The 23,982-nt window shown below is 40.7% G+C and overlaps 1 long non-coding RNA gene across 2 annotated transcripts in view; it reads left to right on the top strand.

Annotated features, from left to right (window-relative positions):
- Window positions 1-8,519: 8,519 nt before the first annotated feature.
- Window positions 8,520-23,982, top strand: part of LOC147142325 (uncharacterized) — a 31,662-nt gene continuing 16,199 nt past the window's right edge. For both annotated transcript variants that reach the window (XR_015088133.1, XR_015088132.1), the window contains exons 1-3: window positions 8,520-8,547; window positions 9,434-9,545; window positions 13,852-13,962. This is a non-coding gene — a long non-coding RNA (uncharacterized LOC147142325). The remainder of the gene's footprint in view (window positions 8,548-9,433; window positions 9,546-13,851; window positions 13,963-23,982) is intronic.

The raw sequence follows: 23,982 nt of genomic DNA, 5'->3' as shown, positions 1-23,982 counted from the left end.
TTGAAATAACAAAACATAAATGTTGCGTCACGACATCACACCCAAATGCACCTTCCGTAAGAAATGCAATATTCCCTCCTTCGCCTTTCGCCCACCACCTTTTGTCCTTTTTCCCCTCCATCCTCTTGTGATGTATTAGTCCACGTCTCCTTCAGGATGAACCATAAACTGTTTAATAGTCCTTCTTAACTTAAATAGAGGTAATCTTATTTCTAATCCTCACATAGAAATACACGTGCGCACGCATACTCATGCGCTGAAAGCATGTTGGTGTGTAGTCGTGGTGTGTGCAGCCCATCCGCAGGCCCATTCTCCAGGGTCTTTATGATGCTAATGTACTCCCTGGTCTAATAAATCCCTGTAGAGCTGCATAGAGTAGATCTTATGGCTCACTCCGATCACCACCTCCGATCTCCCTCCAGCGCATACACACACATACACGTGCTGCTATTACCGCGGCAGAAGTGCCTTCCTTGCATTTCCATTGACACTTGGGAGGCTGTTTAGTAAGAAGAGGCGAGGGGAAAGGTTGAGACAAATCAAACATGAAGGAGCAACTTAAGAGACGTTGGCTCTCCAGTTGCACTCTGAGTGCGTGTGTAGCCTCTCACATGCACCATTTGGTTGACTCAAAACAGAAAACATGTCATTTTCTAATGCCTTGGCCTCTGGGAGGTTTTAGCAACGCAAAATTAAAGTGATCATTCTTCATCCCACCCACACCTGCTCCCTCTCTCCATAGTCTTCCTCTGGCCACTAGGCTTGGTGTGCCTCCCTTTCTCCCGCCTTCCTCCTCAGGGGAGCAGTGTGTCACTTTGCTGGAAGCCCATGGAAGAGAGGTGAAAGGGGGCTGATTGAGCTAATTTAGCCCCTGGATGTGAGAGCAGGCAAGGCCTCACCTCGTGCTAATAGACAGACATCAAAATGGAGATGAGGAGGATTGATGAAAGGAAGGGATGAAGGACTATAAAAACTGGGAAGACGTTTTTTTTTTTTTTTTGGATGGATTTATCTCTTTTTTTTCTTCTTAGGGAATGTGAAGCAAACTTTTATGAGTGACATTGTGGAAGTTGGTTAAGGTTTATGTGTGTTGCCTCGCTGATATTACTCATTGATCCATCCTCCTCCATTAAGTTGCCGTCAATCACAGCCAGCTTTACGATCTCCTCCGCATCGGGCCGATCCTCCTGGGCCCCCAAAAATAATGGAGCTCAACACATGATGAAGATTGGAGACACAATTTATAGCTTCTGTGGCCGTACATCGTTGCGTAGCACCTCCCAATGTAAGTGACGCAAAATTCATTTGAGAGCCATCCTTCAAGATTGAAGTTTCCAGGTTGGTTAATTACAGCGCAGTCCTTTAAATGGAAATCGACAGGAAGTCGCACAAAACTTCCGAGGTCAAACCACTGTCATGCATGACATCACACAATACGCCAGTTCCGTTTGCTAATCTTTTTGTATCTTTTTTTTTTTTTTTTTTTTTTTTTTTTTTTTTTAGATCTCACCCTCACATCCTGTATCCATCACATACTGTACAGTGGACCGCCGAATACTCGCGGTTCGGGGTAAGGGTGGCTGGGGTTGGGAGCCAACCTTGTTTTTAGTGGAAAATGCATAATGGAGCTTTATGAGCATTTTCGGGGGTTTACAAAGAAAAAAAAGCAGCTAAGATGATCACCTGCTACTGAGCGGGGACCCCGTTCAGCTTACTCCAACATAGTTTCTTGACACTACGATGCCACGAGATGAATCAACAAACTATTTTTGTCTAAATGAAACTCCTCATCTCACTCAGTTCCTTGACATAAGATGGCGCCAACATAATACTTTGATTGCACACAACACTAGCAAATATGTATCTTCCTCTCTCATTCCAAAAACTTTCATGATGGCTTAGCTTGAAATTGTCCATGTGAATGTGAATGGTTGTTTATTGTTCATGTGAGGCGGGGTACTCGCTGCACTGGTTGTCAACCGGGCACATATAGACAACCAAACTCCCTACCAGAATTCAAATCTCCAATCTCAGTATTGTGAGGCAGATACGTATGTTAACCATTTGCCACTCCGCTTTAGTTACTCAAAAAAAGATTTAAAAAAAATCATACTGCACTTTAATTGTTAACTGCATTTTTACACTTGTATTACAGTTAAGAATCTTAAAATGCTATTTAATTAAATGCCATATACAGTATACATGGCAACAGAATGTTTAAATTTTTCTGTAATCATTTATTTTTTCCATCGTAGGAGCATGAATGGCGTTCGACCTTGGAAGTTGCACTGTGACAGCAGCCACATTAGACATTGTCACTTTTGAGCCCTCCTCATTTGGCTCTACATTCAAATGTGGAAGAAGAAGTGTCCTTTTTGAAAGGTCAAAACTGAGCGCACATGCTGCCACCCGTCATGGAGGCGAAGCCTCTTCTCTTTTCTTTCTGCCGTCTTCACATTCTCTCACTGTAACTACCTCGACATCAGCGCCGCACTCTTCCCGCCCTTCTTCATTCCCACCTCCGCTGCCCTCTTTATTCTGCCGCTTCTTTTGTCCATCTTCTTCTACATATTTAATACTCTTCACCGACTCCCCTCAACCTCCGGTGCTTCCATTCGTGAAAGAAAAAGGAACTCAAATTGGCTGGAGAGATGAATAATGTCCCCGCCATTAACAGCGGCAAAGGAAAGGGTTGGTCTTTTCATGTGTGTGCAGGTGATGAGATGAGGGGTGGCCTGATGGCGTATTGGTCAGTGGTCAGGGTCTGTCTCATTTTATTGCTTAGACAGCTGATGTGCGGTGACATGTTGAGACATTTAGCCGTGGATGAAAATGAAACGAAATATATGTTTTCTCTTAAATGTGCATAGCTACAGTGGGTGCGGAAAGTATTCAGAGCCCTTGAAATCTTTCACTTTCTGTGTCATTTGCAGCCATTTGCCAAAATCAAAAAAGTTCATTTTATTTCTCATTAATGTCCACTCAGCACCCCATCTTGACAGAAATGAAGACATGTTTGCAAAGTGAAAATGAAAAATTTCAAGGGGTCTGAATAGTTCATTTTCATGCATTGTCGCCTAACCATTCTTGTGTTACTACCATGGTGTTTTACTCCTCATACTCAGTAGGGGGAGTTAGTGGTCCACAACATAAGGGAAACCCATTGAGGAGATGATTAATAAGGCCTGGTGAACGTTGTGTTGCAGTGACAGCAATCGACAAACATTTTCAACCAGTCAGGGGTCCTTCCTCCTGAAAATGTAAATTGTCATCAGTCCAAAACATTTCTGACAATTTTTTTGGGAGCAGTTTAGTGAAGGCGGTTTCGTGTCCCATGTGCGTCGAGAAGGCCGCTTGGATGAGTTTGGTTTGGAAGAACTTGACCTGAATGCAATCGAAAATCTTCCATTTTTCCTCCCTATATGGATGTAACAGCCCGGTGTCCTAATACTTTTGCCATTCCTGTAGTGACTCCCAGCCAGTGTGTTTTGGCCAATTAATGTGCTGTGAAAGATGAACAAGTGTTCTACAGGAAATGACCCACTTTCACCTAATTGCTCTGAATTTTTAAAATTTAGTACTCATAATGTACCTTTGTTTATCTATCTATGCCAGCAACCCACAGTGACAGGCAGAACAATTTAATCCTCTTCCACTAGACGACAGAAGGTACATTTAACCTGTGTATCCACTTTTTTGCGACTTGTTTTAGCCGTGTCTCGTGAGATTTTTTTTCTAATGTAAAATATGTGCTCACTTAGGGTTGAGAAAGACTTGTATGTTAAGTATATACTGTGGCTGGGTAAAAAAAGGATCATCTCTGTAAAAGCAAGACATCGCTCAAGTTGCTCTGTTAGAATGATCAACGAGGGAACACAAATATGCCGCCATCATTTAGTTTTGTGCTGGCTGCTAATTTCAGCTCGTCATTATGAAGATAAATAATGCATCGGGCAGAATTTGTCTCCTTTTGAAGGTTGCAGACTCCATCTTTTCTCCGGCTGTTGAGAGAGACATATACCCGTACCTTTTCCTGATTGCGGCCATCCTCTGGCGATAAATTTACGTACGGGACAAAGACTGGCTAAATGATGGCTAATTTCATTGTCCTTGATGGAAGAGCGCAAGCTAATGGTGTGGCACGCAGGATTCATTCTAGCCTGTAAGCTCCTATTAACATCTATTTGTTCTGCTGCTATGTTTGTTTCTCTCTGCCAGGCACTCATCCATTCATCCATCCATCTTTCAAATCCATTTCCAATCTTGCGAGTAAGAGTATGTTTCAGTGAACTTATGATGTGAAGGTCGCAAAGATTAGATTTTTTTTTTCATCCGCATCACTCCATGAGAAGAAGCTTATACAGCCTACAGCTGTTATCACATTTATGCCCTTCTTCAAGCTTCTTTTTTAGTCTCATACCGCCGTCTCCCCGAAGATAACGACGCGCCACATGACGCCATTGTCCCCCCCCCTGCGCCTTTCTCGTAGGTGGAGATTTAAAGTTGTGTTTTAAAACTGCCACTGTTCCAATCCTACTTAACCCCCCTCCTTCCACCTCCTCCCTTTTGTCTCCCCCCTCCTGAGTATACCACCTAACCCCTCTGAACTTCAGTCAGAGTTAGTGAAGACTGAGAGTACACTTGGGAGTCGAGATAGACGCAGACTTAGCTGACTGCAATTTCCCCACTTTCTCCACTAATAAGAAAACTTTCTCTTTTTGTGTGTGCACGGAGATCACACACACTTTTACACCAGTTCACATAAACATTTTGTGGACTATAGTATTGGGAAACCTGACTCTCAAATGTTCGAATCTTGGCACGGGTCTTTCCGATTGGAGTTAGCGTTTTCTTACTTCCACGCGTTCCAGAAATGTTAGGTTCATTGAACACTCTAAATTGGCCATAAGTCTCAATGTGAATGTGAAAGTAAATTGTTGGCTATATCTGTTCCGTGATTGGCTGGTGGCAAGTCCGGGGTGTACCCCATCCCTTTGCCCCAAAGTCAGCTGGAATAGGTTCCAGCTCAACAGTAGAAAATGATGTAGAAAGGATGGATGTTTTTATGGACTTTAGAAATTCCTACACTAAAGTAGACGTTGAATGTCTCAGGTCAATTTCTCTTGCGTATTGGAACTACATGGATCAATGTCAAATGTTAGTGTATGGTTGATATTCTACTGAATAGAATAGAATAGATTTTAGAATTATGCTGCTGCTCTGTAAATGATGTTGTAAATGTTAGTAAACTGCTTTTAAATGTCATTACATTTGTTTGTCTTTTTAAATGTCTAAAATTTGCCTTTTAATGTTGTCTTGTAGCTGTGAAGCACATTGATAAAGTTGCCTTGTCTTTCCTTGACTACTGCATTCCTTGGGTGCGAAGGAGTGAATCCACCAGAGGCACCCAAAAAAAACCCCTCTCAAATTCTTCTACAGTATGTCATCATTTCATACAGGATCTGCGCAGCATGCTTGAGCCCCAGCTGACCAGCTGGTGCCTGGTTTGCCAAGGGAAATGCGTCTCTCAGTCATATTGAGCTGAATGGAAAAGGACATCAAGGTACTTGTTTGGGTCCTGGAAAATGCAACACAAATAGTAAACTGTCCAAAAATTCTGACAAAAGGCAAGGCAGATTTATTTATAAAGCACATTCATACACAAGGCAACTCAACGTACTTCACACAAGCAAAGACACAACACCGAAGAGCATTTGAAAACACAACAGCTAACGACATTGACAAGCAGAGAGGAAAAAATACATTAGTGTCGAGTGTATCTTGACGAACTGAATTGGAGAGTTTATGCAGAGAAATGTATATTCTAGGGGAAACTAACCAACCCATTATAATTGAATTAATAGATTATAACATAAAATGTTTGATTCACAGTAAAATAGTGCAATAATGTGCTGTTAGAAAAATGCTGGGGAACACTAAAACCAGTACAACCTTTATGTTCAATAAAGGTGTGCAATTTACATTTACATTTAGGCCTACTGTCAATATGAAATAATAATGTTGTCCATGTACAATACACTTTGCATGGGAATTGGAAGTAAAAGAACCAAGTTGTGTATGTGAATGTGATTTGAGTGAGAGGCTTTTCTACAAAGGTCAATGTATTCAAGACGCTATCCTAAGAGGCAGGAAATTTAATACCCCCTTTTTGGTTGAATTAATTAATTATAATATTAGGCTAGCTCTGGGGCCCTTTTCTTCAGTGATTAAGTGAGCACATATCTTTAAAAGAGTGCGCTGGTCTCTGGGGGTGCTAGGGGCTTGTGAACCTTAGGGAGGGGGGGGTCCACAGAGAGAGATGTTTAATACATGAGAGGACAGAGAAACACTGGCCACTTTGCTCACCTCCATAGTAAGAAAGACACACATCATGTTCTGTGTTTAGACCTTCAATAGCTTGTCTTTTTCTGCAGGGGGAGGGGTGGGGGCTCTCCCCGCATGTCCCAGCTCTGGTGTCTCTGGATACAGGTTAGTGCTCCCTGTAATACGCACCAACTTTGTTTTCACGGCGTTTGTATTGAAATGCTCAAAGTGTTACAAAAATAGGAGTTAACACTAACGGTTACTGTCAACATGCATTATGCAGACTCGTCCTTCTCAAGGACTCTTAAATTATTGACGATGCAGCATTTTAATGTTTAGGTCATCCGTGTGGGGCCAAGATTTCATGTATAAATAGATGTTTTTATGTATTTCTTATTCATAAATGGCTAGCTCCATAATCTTGTTATAGTTTGTATTTTAGGGATTATATTGGGAAAACACAAACTTTGACTCTTTTCTATTGAATTTACACATTTTGTGATTCAAACACCAAGTATATCGAAAAAAACGTGACAGAAAAGAATAGGATTTGAGATGTCGCCTTTTCGCATGTAATTATATTGTATTATGTCAACACATTATGAAGTTAATGTTGCCTGAACTCATCTATTTTAAGTAAATGCAACAAAACACACCAGTGCACAATTGGTTAACCATTTTAATTAATGTCTAAGTGTTTAAACATGATTTGAATAACAATAAGTGTTTGGAGCATCTTATACTGCTAAATTAATTATGTGGCTTTAAAATGAACATCAAAAAGTGTGTATACAATGCATGTACGGTTGATAAGTGACACAACATGAAGCCATTATAATTTTCTTTCTTTGAACATACATGCGTAATGAGCGTGTGCTAACCAGCAAGCATCCTGACAATGTGTGTGTGTGTGTGCGTGTGTGTGTGTGTGTGTGTGTGACTGACAGGGCTCGGACATGATGTCTCAGTTGAGGACTTAATGATTCTTTCTGTCTCCAACAAAGGTGGAAGATGGAGAAAAAGAGGAAGGGCAGTGATGACAAGGAGGTGATGACAGGGTGACAGACAAATTATGACTGGCTGTAGGAATGTGTGTGTGTGCGCACACCTCACTTAACCTGCACACACACCAGAGGAGTTACCTGACCCCACTAAATATCCAGGTGCAATTAGGAATTCACTCCTGATCTAACGCACAAAGTGCACTGATTGGACACCCTGAGGGTACTGGGGCATGATTCACTTTCAAGTCATGAATTTTAATCACTTCAAATATACTGATCAATTATTAATTAAGTGACTTTAAGTGATGATTTTTCAGGGTATGATGCTATGACACTTGAGTGTTTAAGTGTGTCTCACAGGCCTAATTTTGCCCCCCCCCTTTTTTTTTTCAATCACGTGTTAAGACATCCAAAAATGTACTGTATTTAAGTTGACAGGGTGCTGATTTATTCAATTGCCACAAGGTAGGCCTTTATTGGTACAAAATACATTATTGAAATCGTATTAAAACATGATATTACAATTTGTTCAAACAGAAGTTTGAAACCGAATGAAAAAGACTATTATGGAGAAATGTAATGAAAGGTTCAGGCATAAAGTGTGTCTTTTTTTTCCTGATGCAAAAAGGGAGGGAGGCACAGTTAATTGGTGTCTATAGATAGTAGATGGCTACTACTGGAGGACAAGTTCCAGGAAAAAAAAGCTATGACCCAAACTATAAGCTACGAGTTTTCCTCTTCGGTGTGGGCTAGGCAATCAACCAGCATGTCAACAAAGAGATCCCACTTGTTCAGTGCTTGAGAAGAGGCCAACATTGGGGCAGGACAACAACACACCTTGTTTTCCAAAATCGTTCAACTATAACAATTACGCTAGTGCGCTAATGATTTGTTTTTCTTTTTTAGCAAACATTGCAATGTTAGAGAGCGTATTTTTAATGTCGACATCCAACACAAAGTCTTACTAATAATGCTTCTTTTATTTCTTCTTTTATGTTAGGTTGTCTGTTTTTAATCCTGTCGTTCACGTTGTTAAATTGTTTTATTTTGTAGTAATTGGTTCCTCTCATTTCAGCTCTACTTCCTGCTCATGTGTCTCCTCATTATGGTGATTGCCTCCACCTGTGTCCCATTCCCCTGAGTATAAATAGTCTGGGTGTAGCCTTGTCGTTTGTCAGATTGTCTTGTATTCTGCCATGTTGTGAACCAGCCCATAATTGTAAGCGTGACATTTTTATTTTTGTGACAGAAATTAGTTTTTGCTGTGGTCTTTTGTGAATACCTTTGTTCCTACTTGTCACCAGATATATCTCACACACATCGTAATTATAAAACATTTAAATATATATATATATGACATTTAAATATATATATATATATATATATATATATATATATATATATATATATATAAAGAACATTTAAATATATATATAACATTTAAATATATATATATATATATATATATATATATATATATATATATATATATATATAACATTTAAATATGGGTGTGACTGTTCTATAGGTTAACTTCCTAAACAAGACCCAAGCAGTAACAGGACAAATTACAAATTACCTCTCCTATTAGGCCTGACCCCAAATTTCCTTTCATGAATATTCATTATGCTGGCCTGCTTGGCGCGCCAAAGAAATGAATTTGCCCTCCGAGTGGACTGAGAAAAAGGAATGATTAATGGAATTCTGCGTGGTATGAATCCATCATTCCTCAGATGGAGGCTGGCCTGGTAATAAGGATCCAATTAGAGGCACACTGGGTGGGACACGGCAGGAGACACCGCAAGACAGGCCTTATAACACGTATACACATACGCACACACCGTCACATTTGGTAATTTTTATGTTCTTTCAAAAAAAATTCATTAAGGAAGAAATTGAGAGTTTGAATGTGCCCACTCACTTCCAGTCGAGCAAACATCTCTAATCTCCGTTACCACCTTTATTGTTTTTTTGTTTTTTTTTTAGTACAGGCAGTTTTGCCGCTCATTTCTCTCCTAGCTTTTCCTCTTGGTTGGCTCAATCTGATGAATTTATCATTAGGAATGTTTTGTGTTCCGATTACTAATGGTGTGTTTGGTTCTCAGGTACTGAATGTCTAGAAGCAATGGGAGCAAAATGAAAGTCAATACTTGTCTGCAGCCATCAAAAGGAGCGGTTTATCCGATTGGAAGTAGTTTGCTGGCTAAAGAAGTCAAGGTGAGGTACAGTTTCTGTACTCAACGTACCGGTAATCATATTATAATAATATTTTTTTAAAAATCTACAGTGTGTATATATATATATATATATATATATATATATATATCTCACACACATCGTAATTATGTATGCAAATTGGATAGATGTAATAAAAATCAGTAACAAATATTTAGCATAGTATCATCAATACACATACATGATCAGCTAGATTGAGTCAAATTGTAATTCTTACTCCAGTCAATGTAGCTCATTTAGTTTGTGAGTGTTATGCCTCATTGAAAGAGACGTCCATGTCTCAACTGTGTCCAAAGTAAATCTCACTTCCTGCAGTGTCTTTAATATTGCTACATCTATTTCCCGGCCTTCTTTTAATGAGTCTGTTCCTCTCCCTCAACTAAAACCTTTTAGATGAATTACATCTCCTTCAGATTGATCCGCAGCACAGTGGCTTTCTCCGCTTGCCTTGCTGATTGTACACATCACATCTTCATTCGGAACAAATGGCCTCTGTGTGATACATCGCTGTGCGCTGGCGCTGGAGAGACATGTGGGTAGAAAGTAAAAGTGGAGATGTGCCAGCCTGCTCTCTGATCACATCCTGGATAAGACTTTCCGCTAATTAGCCACCGCTTGCCTGTGAATGGAGACAAAGACAATGACGCTGCCTGCCTGCTAGCTCAATAGCCAGAAAGGCTGTTGAAAGAGAGACAGATTAACATTTGTTCTTTTACATGCCTCCCTCTTGCACTCACACAATAACTTTGCTTATACTAATTAACAATTAGCAAAGACTAGTTGGCTAATTGTGTTATTGCTCCTAATCAAGGGGCTAATTACCTGAATGTCAATTTAGATTTAATTACTCGGTGCTTTGTTAATTCCCACAGAGCATACATTAACCCACCGTCCCTCCCTCTCTCCACACATGGTTCTCATTCTTACTCTTATTTGGTGTGGAACCTGCTCCCAGGTCCTGTGTTGGCTTTGGGGGGAAGTGGGTAAATACGCAGATAACTGAGGGAAGGTATTTGAAGGCAAAGGCATTAATGAACATATTTTACCACAGGGCTTCCAATTAGTCGCCTCTCTACAGCCAACACGGAGACAGGAGACATCCTCCAAAACGCACCCAGGCGTTCTTACTCCAGGCCAATTTGCACCACACCCACCATTACCGTCACCTCCACCAGCCCTAAAATGACGACCACCACTATGGCCACCGTTTCCACAATTACCATCAATACCCCCATCACTAGAGGTGGGTCGTAACAAGGTACATTCACTTCTTTACATTTACTTAATTTTTTGATAAATTGTACTTGTCAGAGTAGTTAACACGACATTGTTGTTTACGCTTACTTCATTTTTTTTTAAGAAGCACTACTTTTACTCCTTTTTTTGGAAGTTCTAACAAATTCTGATTCTTTGATTCTTTTTTTGTGTTTTTTTTTGTGACAAAAATATTTTTGATTTGAGGATATATTGCTGGCGTTGCCGTTGAGCTGGAGCCCATCCCATGTGATTTTGGGAAAGAATCGGGTAGTCCCAGACTGGTCACTATTGCAGGACATATTTAGGCAAACGACCATTCACATTCACACTTATGGACATTTTCGAGCCCACAATTCACTTAACATGCATGTTTTTGAAATGTGGGGGGAAAGCATGAGAAAATCAACACAGCACAGGATGAACATTTCCCACACAGGAAGGCAGTAGACATCTAAAATTAATTTGTTCATTTGACTCTTCGTTGTTATGGAAGTCAAATATATTCCTTGATTAGTTTATATATTTACACAAACAACACTGATGTACAACACTACATTATGGAACTAATTATTACATATTATTAACTTATTTGACCAGGTAAGACCAGGGTGCATACAGACGACACTAAAGTTGGAGGGATGGGCAAAAGGCCTTTTACTTAGAGCTACACATTCATTAGTTTTCTAATCTCTTTTCTAATCTCCTCCACCAGTGCAACGTGATCGTGACTGTCGTATTGAAAAGTTTTGCCCGTCCATATGAGCACTTTTAATTCATTTATTTATTGGGAATGCAAGCATCACGTTCAGCCACAGTTTGGTGCTGTTGTCTCACGATTATTCATTAGCTGGCTGGAGAAGCAATGAAGATGTAGCACGTCCACAAACACACGTGCATATCTTAAAAAGGGAGCAAGTACTTTTCACTCTTACTGCCTGGCTCCTCATACTCCTGCCAAAATACCACAAGACAGGGTATAATATATATAATTATCCCCACTTACATTAGCCATTATGCCAGTGGAGCATTGCCTGCAGAATGACACACGACCTGTCAAGACTTCATTCATGCCATTAATAAGCGCCATTAGTGTCTGCTTTGAATACCCCTCTTGCTCACTGCAGTCATTTCAACATGTCATAGATTTTAATTTGAGGGTAAAAATAGCTGTGAGGATATTATGCACTCTCCCAGACAGTCTTTGTGGTCTTCTGATGGCGAGGAAGTTCACAGTGTGACCTTGGATTTTCTCTTTATTGGAATTAGAACCATTACTGCTCTTTAGTGCTGCGGGCCAGCGACGAGTGCTCACATGGTGGTGCACCTTGGCTTTGTGGTGTCCATCAACAGGCTTCAAATTTTAACTTTTAAACCATTAATTTGTCACAAGTGACATTGATGTAACCACCGGCATCTTACACAAAGTGGGTTAACGTGTCTTTAATTATTGCGAAAACACAATATACCTGCACAACAAGCCCCGTAAATGAGGTTTTTTGGGCCATTTTGACTGCTCTACTGCTGTCAAATCTGGTTATTCATTTTCTTACCAAAGTTGACATTCTTTGTGCTGTGGATTCTGTCTTGTGAGGTTCATTTATGAAATTCTGAAAACTAACTTTGAGAGCCTGGACTTGACCGTGATATGACGCAATGTTTCAGGGAATTCATCAGTTTGGCACTCTCAGAGTCATCTTTGTATCCAAATGAACAATTTACTGGAACAACAACCACGAGCCCGCATTAAATGCAGAGATTTAAAAAAAAATTTTAAAAAGCTGCCATAGAAATTTTAAAAATGTTCCGGTCCATTTACCACTTTCCATCAGCGGCCAGGGTACAGCTTCCACCATCCATCTATCTGCCTTTTTGTCCGGTCGGACCAAATAGTAATCGCCTATAGGCCGGTCCGCCTATCATTTTAAACCGTCTTCCATTAGCGTTTCCGTCTTCCAGTAGTTTAAGTTTCCCGTCTATCGTTTATTGGCTGCAAAATGCCACCGTCACATTGGCGGAATGCCCAGCTCTGGACATCGTTTGTCATTTTCTACCTCACAAGGCATTTTCGCAGTCCGGCATTCGCGAACCAACCCATTGATAATTTTTTTTCTACCTTGACATTTTTGCGCTCAGGCCATAATGTGGAATACTTTTTATAAAAATATTGTTTTTCTTCCATTTGCCAGCATCATGGTGTGAAGGGACTATGTGGAACACCATTGGCAACATCTTGTAGCCTCTATTGGCAATTAGAAAGCTTTTTAGGTCGGCGTTAATTAGCTGCAGAGTTCTGATATTTGCGGCACGGGTTGATCCCTATGCCCCAAGAATAGTGGGGATTTCACTGTACTAACCAAGGTCTGGATAGAAAATGAGTAACAAACTGATGAATCACAAGATCTGCCTGTAGTGACTGACATTTAGACCGGTCAAAAGATTTTACGGATGAGCCTAAACACCCCCGGATCCTGCCATGCCATTGTAATTGTATGAACTCATTCCCTCTTTTCTAGCTACTGTTCGTCTTCTCCTGATCGTTAATATAAGCAAAGCCCAGGCATTCCATTGTAACACTGATAAATCCATATTGCCGAACTGCTGCTACTTCATGTCCAAACCAGTGGAAAAGGCACCAGGCTATTCCTTTTTGGTCAGATAGCAACCAGCGCCAAACTTGTGCTGTGCCTCTGTAGTCACCGTGTCATCCTATGATGGGCACCGTGAAAACAGAGTGCAGTTTATAAGCTCCTTAACAGAATCGAGTAAAATGGAAAGGTGGCATCCACAGAGAAAAAGACAAATGCATGCTGACGCTGCACAATACTGCCCCCTATAGGATGCAGATATTTGGCCTTTGCGGTGGTGCTCTTCCTAAATAAAACATGCTTAGATTCTTTTTCAAGCTTAGCATTTAACAAAATCTGTCATTGCTGATATCCACTTATGTTGCAGCCTATTTTGCACGGGCCAATCTCCCAAACGGCAAACCTCCCTCTTTGATTCTGTTTCTGTTGTCCCCTTTCCTTTGCAGGTTCTGTGTGGGTGTGCGAAGTTCCCAACATCACGTCTTAAGTGTGTCACCCTGCGTGTGTGACTGCGCAGTGCTCCACCTCGGGAGGAGGCACAGGGGAATCTCCCACAGGTAAGAAGACATGACTGTGTGCGCGCGCGGCAAAGACACTGTCCCACAGGTACAACTTTGTGTGTGCGTGTGTGTCCCACGAGTACTGCAAGAGTTGGAGCCTCTTGACAGGCTGCGTCTTTGATCACTTGGTGAGTCAGTGGTTGTTTGCCTCGCTGTAGGGGCTAATTAACCAATGAAAGGACTTAATCACCAGAGCCTGCTGTCAATGCTGTACCTTGCTTTGCTCCGAAGGAATCTTTAAACAAGGAAGTGGAAGGGTGGGTTTTAGTTTTCAGTTTTTTGAAGAGTAGAGAACTCAAAAGATTTTTTTTTTTTGTTTGTTCTGCAAAATAGTGTACTCTATAGTATTCTGAAAGTAGTCTCGACTTCAACAGCTGGAAAAGTGTGAGTGGAAATTAGAAATCACACTCGCAGCGGTGAATCGGCGACCCGTTAACTGTGTATCGTTGTCATGGAGATACTAAAGAAATAAGTTGTCTACATTTAAGTTCCATATATGTTACTTTATGTTCATGTATGACATCTGTTGTTGTTTACATATTCCCTTACTAATGCACAGTTTTGTTTTGTATGAGTCTATTTCGGGATGCAGTTCACTTCTGAAAGTGATTGGTAGGGTTGGGCGAAGGTGTCTAAAATGGGAGATTTACTTTCCTGCCTTCACTTCTCACACAGTGATGGTGGCAATATGAGTGTGAGCGGTTGTCTGTCTCTATAATGTGCTCTGTGATCGACTGGCGATCAGTCCAGGCTGGATGAGTGGATGGATGGATGGAGCTTCGTAGACCGTTGAATAAGGAAAGGAGATTGGTGAGGGTGGCCAGTCTATTAATGCCGAGGTTACACGTGAGGGGGTAGAGTCAATCCTAGCCAAGCAAAGAGTTCACCATGTCATCAAGAGGCCGGTACCAAGCTACAGGCCTGTTCTAAAAATATCTCACCAGTGATGGGATATTGTCATTTCCTCGGAATGTTTGTTGAAGTGACGATTTGAAGATGTATATAGTTGCCGATATTTAGAGGACTAGATTTTCGTGTTGCTATTTCCTCCCTTGTTAAATCATTGTTAATTATTGAGAAATCATTGGCAGTGCCTTCACATAGATGAACGTCGTTAATTATGAATAATAGCACAATTAAAGGTAGTTTGAGCAAATTTTAATTTCAGGAGTGTGTATCTAACTGGTAGCCCTTCGCTTGAAGTAGCTCTCAGTTTCAAAAAGGTCAGTGGCCCCTGGTTTAAAGAAAGAACGTGAATGTGATTCCAAGCTTGAGAGCAGAGCCGAAGTGAAGCAGGGAGGTCCACAGACAGAGTGGAAAACTAATAGTTGGTGTGGTAAAGTGATGAGATATTAGTTGGAGGCTAAATAGCTTCCATTTGGCCCTCTCATTCTCTCCTTCAGCTCTCCTCTGACTCCCTGTGAATGACAGCGATGTTAAGTGGCATTTGACACCAAAGACGGAGGTGACTATGTGCAGGTAGCTACGAAGGTGTGTGTGTGTGCGCGCGCGCGTGCGTGTGTCAGGACAGCGGTTGTGTAATGAATTAGAGACGTAGGTCCGATTAAAATGACTGGTAATTTCTCCGGGGAGATGAGAGCCTGGAGCTGCATGAATCAAATGAGCGGCGGGCATGATTCGCCAGCAGCAGTAGCAACGCGCTTCAGACCGATGGGATGAAGACAGTGACACGGGTGGAAACACTTGAGATGGATGCAGGACGTGTGACAGCTGAGAAAGCGAGAAAACGGAGCCTTCACTGTATATAGCGTCGGTGAGCGAATGACCGAAGGAGAGACGTGACAAGACGAAGGTGTGCAGGGTCAGAATGGCGGGAAAGGTCTCGAGCCTCACTAGTTTCAATCTGTTCTCACCGTTGCCGCCCCTATCCGTGGCCTCATTGCAGGTGACAGCAGTGCGGCTAAATTACCTCCTGCTGCTAGTCAAATTAAACAGGCCATATAGGAGACATATAGAATGTGTGTGTGTGCGCTTATGACAAGAGTGTCCGTGGTCACATTAATGCAATTTCTTTTTCGATCCCTTCGTTCCCTCTGCCCAGCCCTGGATAATGAGCTAGCGCACACCCTCCGCCCCCTCCCTCTCCCCACTGGGCCTACCTGCTATGCACAAAAGGCTCTCAGCGCTATTTTTGGAGCCCCCTCTTCTCATTTATCTGCCTGATTTGGTGATGATAATAATCATTGTGGCTCGGGGTGCCATATTCAAATGAACTGCCATTCCTCCGCCGCTATCGGCCGCCGGTATCGCGTCAAGCCGCCCCCGCCCCCCCCCCCCCCCCCCCCCGCGTCTCCCTTCCCCTCACATCTCCTGGAAGCAATACAAAGTCCATTGAAGCAGCACCACCTGATATGTTTCCTTGTTGAGCGTATTCAAATGAGCCGTTTGAAAACTAACCTTGTTTGCATTGTAATGCGGCGTGCAGCCAGAGTGCAATTGACAACTCCCCCAGACAGGCCTTGTGTGAATATGAAATAGTTGTTCACACGCGAGTGCAACATGATAGCTTACACGAGGGGCTCTGAATGGGCTCTAACGAAATCAACTGGGTTTCAAGAGGGGATGTTAGGCAGATTGTGCCACTCACCTGCTGTTGCCTCTGATAAAGTGAACATATGCAGTAATTATTATTGTACATGAAAGGATGCAAGAATCTTTACAGATGCAGTTGAACCTCCAAGATCGGACAAACGTGTTGCTTGTTGACTTTCAAGTTGTTCTAAAGCCCCCCCCAAAAAAATACTTGCACGACATATTTAATGTAAAATAGAATGCATTAAAAAAACACATTTTCGTCAATGAAATAAAATTGAAATGAAAATGCTTTAAAAAAAATATAGCAAATGCAACTACATATTATATTTATAAAACTAACCAACCACAGCTTTGTTTTCATCGTTCTCAATTAATATCATACATGAGCTTTTGGGTTTCATTTTGAATGGGTTTCTTTCGGCATTACCATACGGCCGTCCGGAAAAAGGAAGCTCAAACAGTCGTTTTGGAATCGTCGTATAATTTACTTTATTACACAATACTTAGTGACTTTTTAAAAATCTTGCACTTGACAAATACTCCATATATTTTAAAAAAAAATTCAACTAATACTAAAACTGATTAAGAAAAACTAAAGCGAAGCCTTATTGAAAAAAATTGAAAAATTAAAAACTAACAAGCCTGCTCTAACAACTAATTAAAACTAACTGAAGTCAAAAACTAAAATCAAAACTAACGAAAATGAAAAATCCAAAGCCTTTCAAACCCTGGTTGGTCATCTTGAGTTCACACACTAAAACAGCATCTGGGCACACACTTGTTGTTTTTTTTCCCTTTGTAAGTATTTGGGCGCCCACATTTTAAAATGAGATGTTAAATACCCGGCTTAGCATTTTAGCATGTGCATGTTCAAATCGTCACTCTTTTCTTCTGTGCCACTTTTAGATGCTCACTGAGCTGAAGTCTCCTTAGATTCGATGTCAAGCATGATGGTGGCTTGCGTTCCAAGTTCCGGAGCATTTTGATTATTTCCCAAATGGTATCGTACGACACTGTAGATGAACGAATTCAGTTTCACACAAAATAGCAATGGCTGCTATGCATACACATAAAAAGTGATTTGATGAAGAGATTAGCAAGTTGGAACTGCACAAAACATAAAAGTGCCACTCTGTCACTCTCTCTTTTTGACTTTTTAGAAATAAAAACATCAAGGGGACTCCTGTCACTGACGCTGACATTGAAATCCATCCAAAAAACACAAGTGAGAGAGAATTTTTTTTCCCGGTTTTCTTCTTAAATGGCATCAATTGAAAGTTAAGATTTATAAGAAAAGAATTCTCCTTTTTGGTGACAGGTGTGTGTGCGCGTATACGCGTGTGTGTGCGCATGTGCTTAGCAGCTGCTCTGGATAATCTGGGTTGGTCTTTGCTAATGGCTGACTTGTTTTCTGGTCCAGCTGAGCTCTTAATTACATGATTGAGTTTGCTCTGGCCTAATTAAAGTGGTAAAACGTAGGGCAGAGAGAGAGAGAGAGAGAGGGAGAGAGAGAACGAGAGCAATCAGTGAAGAAAGTGACAGAGACTTGCAGCAATCTTCCTCTTAAGGTCCCTGGGTGTCCCCCCAGTTGGCCCCCGGCTGTTGAGCAGGGGCTACAATCACCAGGCTTATTCTTCAATACCACACTTTTATCATTTCACCTCCAGTTATAGCCATCAAGGTGGCAGCGTGTGTTGCATTTGAGGAACTGCAGGGTTGTCGATAAGAAAGTTAACACCAAAACAAAATTATGAACTATTATTACAAAAGCCTGAGGAGGAAAGACCAAGTTTGCAAGACTCAAGAGAGAGGGCACAATGTTTTTGTTGTTCCATTTTTTTTTAAATCACTGTATGATGAGCACACTTTTGGGTCAATTAACAATAAAGATGACTTGATATCTCCTCATCCTTTCTTCTGCGATTTTTGGCCCGCAGTAATGAGATAAATATTTATGAAGGCTGAAAGTCCCCCGCCTCTCTTGCTTGTGTCAAATGCTCAGCATGATCAAAGCCTCAGCCCAAAAAACACACTGAAAGCATTCAGGCTTCTGCTGGCATTGTTTTGCCACTGTCCCACAGCTCCAAAACTGAGCATCACTCCGCCTCAAACATCATCTCCCTCCAATCATACCATGCATAAGGAAAAAAAAAAAAAAAAAAAAAAACCCACATAGGTTTGGGACCAGCGCACTGTCGCTTTAAGATAAAAATATTCTATCTTCTACATCATAATTATCTCCTTAAGGTAGAAATATTAGCATATCTACCAATCTTATTATCTGAGAAATTGTCTCATTAAGTCAGCGGCCTCCCCTTGCGCCCACCCTGTTCTCCATTGTCCACACTCCATCAGGGAGGGAGGCATCTGAGGGGCACGGTGACTGACAGGAGGCGCACAAGCGCTCGGAGCGCTCCTCTGTGGGGACCGGCCTGGGCCAGGACGGGTCTGATGTGACGAGGTCCTCTGTGTTCTCCTCATGACAGGGGAAGGAGTGGGGGGGGGGGGGGGTTCACAATCGTTGCGTTTCCCCAGAGATCAGGTCAGACCTGATGCCTATAGAAACACTTAGTTGGGTATTTAAGTTACATTTACACCCAACTAAGTCCCATTTGCTTGCCATTTGTAAGATGTGCTAAGCTGTTTAATTGACACGTTTCATGGCAAAGTTTATATACATCGTAGAAAGTCAAACATCCTGTTGTACTATTCAGATTTTGACCAAAAAGCTATACCTCTACTTCTTTGAAAGGTTTTGCGCATGTGTGTGTGTGTGTGTGTGTGTGTGGGGGTGTGTGTGTGTGTGTGTGTATATATATATATATATATATATATATATATATATATATATATATATATATATATATATATGTATATGTATAGTACAATGTTGCATAAACATTCACCATTCACACAAACCTGCCAAAAAAGACTGAAATTGCTGCTCTGTAATATACATGCCAGTCCACTAGTTGGCGATCCACTCGACCTATCCAAAACTGTATTTGTCTTCGCATGTGTGAGTGGACTTGCATGTCGTCGGCGTCGTAAAAAAATAATAGCCTAAATCATATTTAGACAAAATTATTTTTGGGCCTTGAACATCTCTGTAGGATTACTGTCAGGCATTTCCTTTGGACACAATAGTGGTGCGGTAAATAAACACTTTGCTGGAGAAAGATCATGAAACTCAATATTGTAAAATGAATCCCGTGATCCACCATTGTTTTTGTTGTGGTGTACTCATGCACTCAACAAGCTCTCATGACTTATGTCCAGTGACTTTAACTATAACCTTTTTCAGAAACTTTGCAAACAGCTTGTAAAATTGCTATCCGCTTTAGAGACGATAAATCTGGACGGCTGCAGGGAGCTAAAAGTTGGACTTGTGTTCATAGTAGGCCTGTGTGCCTCTTCCTGGGGACGTGGGCCGGACCCAGGGGCAGACACGCTGTTCTCGGTCCAATTGATGCTCTTAAATGGCAAAGCATACATTTGCTTAGTAATCAGAAAGGCAGGCTTTCCAAATGATATCTCCTGTGCCATTAGATATTAATGAGATGCTGGAGAATAGCCTCGGCTTCTAATCTGCAGAATTTAATCCCTGGAATGAAACCTGACACCAGAGGAGGCTAATGAAATCATCTGTTTAATCCGGGGAAATGTCCCTGGTAAGCCCACAGCTTTAGAGAGCCACGGGACACGGCGGCGGGCAGCACGGGCCAGGAGAAGTTCTGGGACAGGGAAGGCACAAAGACTGTAAATCTGAAAGGGGAAAAGAAGGCGCTGAAAATTGCACTGGCATAGTGTCGCCACGCTCTGTGATTAAAGATGAATTTGACCAATCTTTTTGACATTTTTCCACTAAGATGAATCCACACTATGCTCCCTCTCTCTCCTCCTAGGTGGCATTGACTTGTTAATTAGAATGGTGGCCAGGCCAAATGAATTTAGACCTTCTTTGTGTAATGGTGCTGCAGACACCAAGCTGAGGGCGTTTAATTCTTTTCTCATCAACCTGATGGAAAAATCACCTCGCTGCATTCAGCTCTGGCCCTCATTAAAAGCAAGCCTACAAAGGTGCCGGGCACAATGGACAATTACACATCTTTCTTTTTTTTTTTTTTCAGTCCTTTCTCCCTCATTTTTCTTTATGAAGGCAAGATTATGTATGTGCATCAATCTGTAACCATATGCTCTGCCGCTCACACTTCAGCGACCACTTGCACATTCAATGTGATTCAATAATAATTTTTGAAAATGCTTTACAATGATGATTATCTTTGCATTTATCAACAATCTATTTGTAATATTACAATGTATATAAGGTAAGCAAAATATTAGAAACACCGGTGTGATGGTGTGCCATAATAAACAATGTAAGATTGTAGAAATGTGTTGCTAATTGCGTCAATATTTTCCATTGATGAACCCATGTTTAAAATATGTACCTACACCTCTGTAATTTGAATCCAAACGGCAAACATCTGAAACTTGTGTGTGGATGTGGGCGGTGTGCATGACTTTTTCCAAATGTCTAAATACTTCTGAGGCCACTGTGTATTAATAGGCAATGTGTGAGACATGAGGGTCAAGCCGCGATATGCTTAACAGGCAATTTACAAAGGTCAGGTGAGCGGGATCAAACGGGTGGGAAGATCACGACTTACACTTCTAAATGAGAAACAATCATCCCTGCAAAGGTCACCGAGACACAACCACGGATTAGAATAATAGAGTGGGCCCAGCGCCTATCTGCAATGTCCTTTTCGCTACAGGGGCACCTAGGGAGCGGAGCGAGGCCCCCTACCTTTTCAGGTTTTAGTCCGGTTCTTCACCTTCTTTATAATTTCAAATCAATTCCTGAGCTTCTTGTTTGGAATCACAAAAGTTTATTTAACAAGCAACTAGTACTGTCTATGTGGTAACTAAAGTCAATTGACTACAAATCACACAATAGACAATGTTATAATGGTTCAATTGTTATCTAATCTAATTTTAAAAAATCCAAAAATAGCCTACTAAAATTATTATATACTGTTTCTGTCTGTTATCAAATTGTTAAAAATACAAATGCCATAAATTGAAACTGATTTGAATTGATTGAACAGCAAATATTGTTCAGAGATGGCTTTCTGTGTCCCTAAATGGATTTTTGATGCTGATCTAAAAATGTGTTTACTTTTTTCCAGCACATCAGGTTTTTGAGATATTTTCATTCCTTTTTAAACTTGACCTGTAAAATCTTGCAAAATACACATTTTACCATGGGTTGTAATTTATAGCTATGATGATTCAGAAAAAAAAAAATCCACCTGTAGCCCTCTAACCGTTAATTAAGAAATATTAATAAATATATCAGTAAATTAAATATACGTATTATTATTATTGTTGTTGTTATTATTATTATTATTATTATTATGAAAATTGGTTGTGCTAGAGAAAAAACAAGGGCTCTAGAAAAGTTTACTTGCATCCTTGATTAAAAAAGAAAAATCATCCTTGAAAAATTATTTTAAAAAATTGTTTACCAGTGATCGGTATATGTAGTTTGTAATTATCTCAATTTAGTTATCCATCGTTTTTTTTAATCACACTCATACTTTCTAGGATTCCATGGACCTGGGGCCTATCACAGTTGAGTATAGGCAGACTACACCCTGGGCTGGCTGCTAGCCAATCACAGGGAACATTAGATTAGAACTGAACCGTGCACACTCTATAATCATTTGTATTGTGGATATGTATTTGTATCAATATCATATGTCATATATACAGTTACTTAAATGCTTGTTAATCCTTTTATTCCATTTTGCCTAATCTTAACAACTCCGAAAGACACAAACTAAGATGAAATTCACTGCATGTGCAACATTACCATAATATTATATGTATTTCATATCTAGAATTTACTGCATACAGAACGTCTAGTTGATAGTTTGTGAAATGAAAAATGAAATAATACGGAATATATACAGAAGACCTAGTTTTCAATTGCAGCGTATGTGCTGCTGGATGATGACTTGAATACCTGCAGAAGCGCGGAGGTTTAAGAAGGCATCAACAGGGGGCAGTATTGGGTCACACTAAACAGACAGCTCTCGGTCCACAACTGTGCTGCTCTCTCCCGGGCCACAGAGTCCAGTATTGCGCCCTCTCAGGATTAATTAAAACTCTTTTTCAATTAATGGCCTAACAAGAGCTAGTGGTGAATGAGTCTGAAAACACACATACACACATGCACAGTGCACTGAGAGTGACAGTCGCGCTCTAAAAGCGTGTAGACAAAAGTGCACTCAGGGATGAATATGCGCATTACAGTAAAGCCAAAAACAAAATGTAGAGAGTGATTATGAAATTAAGAACACGCCACTAGCATGTTGCGACGAGGCCCCCTGTGACAAACGCCCACACATCTGCAAACTGGGTTTCCATGGTAATGAGCTCAACTGTTGCAGGAAGACCTTACACACATACACATATGCACACATGCATACTCCACGCACCAGGGGAGCTGTCAAGTATAAATTAGTGCTGCTGATGTGTCACATGACGCGCCCGAAGGTCATTAATTGGTCAGCGATTGGAGCTTGGCATGTCATTTATATGAAGATAATTTGCATTTACTAGCTCCTCCAAAAGCAACTTAGACAATTTCTTTGGTGGAGCCAAGACTTGTTGTTGTTCCTTCGAAGTGCCTCAATGCGAGGCAGAGCCCTTTACAAATCTCACCAATCATGCATTTATCACACTTTAAAAAAAAAACAATGACAGATATATTATACACATATACAATTCGCCTTCATTTGGAATGGGCCAAACCCATTGAACATGTTTTATCCTCTTAAGTACGGCACATTCTTATTATCATTCTCGAGTAAGTCTGAACAGATGAAAATGAACATCAATGGAGATCTGATGAATTTTAAAAGCGGCCATTGTTGCTGAACCAGAACCAGATTGAAGGTCAAGAAATAAAATGGAAAATCTCGGACTTTTTGATGAGCGTGTGGAGGCTTACAGTTCTTGGACAAAGGATGTGTGTGTGTATGTGTGTTTTAAGTACAGTATATTTATAATAATGAAAAATCTAAAATGCTGAATATGACTCTTACTAATCAGAGCAAAGCATTACATCACATTTTACAGTTTAAATGATAATAGGAATTAATCATGTCTGCTCGGTGTATGCATTTGATGGCTAAATTAGAATACCATTTACTCTCATGTACTTACAACAGTCTTCAGCAAAAAAATAGAAATATAACACATTCTGTCTCACACACAGTCACACACATTCATACACAGTCACTCACTTTCTTTCTCCCCTCTTTCCTTATTTCTTCAACTCTATCCATCTCATTGGCCCATAACCACAGAGAGATGAGTTCAAGCCACCATTAAAGCGTTAAAAATTTAAATATATATATTAAAAAAAAATCTTAACGCTCTTTTTAATTA

Source organism: Filicampus tigris, chromosome 9, assembly GCF_054856515.1.
Source record: "Filicampus tigris isolate MCC_2025a chromosome 9, RoL_Ftig_1.0, whole genome shotgun sequence".
Classification (NCBI taxonomy): domain Eukaryota; kingdom Metazoa; phylum Chordata; class Actinopteri; order Syngnathiformes; family Syngnathidae; genus Filicampus; species Filicampus tigris.
This window is presented reverse-complemented; position numbering and strand designations above follow the sequence as displayed.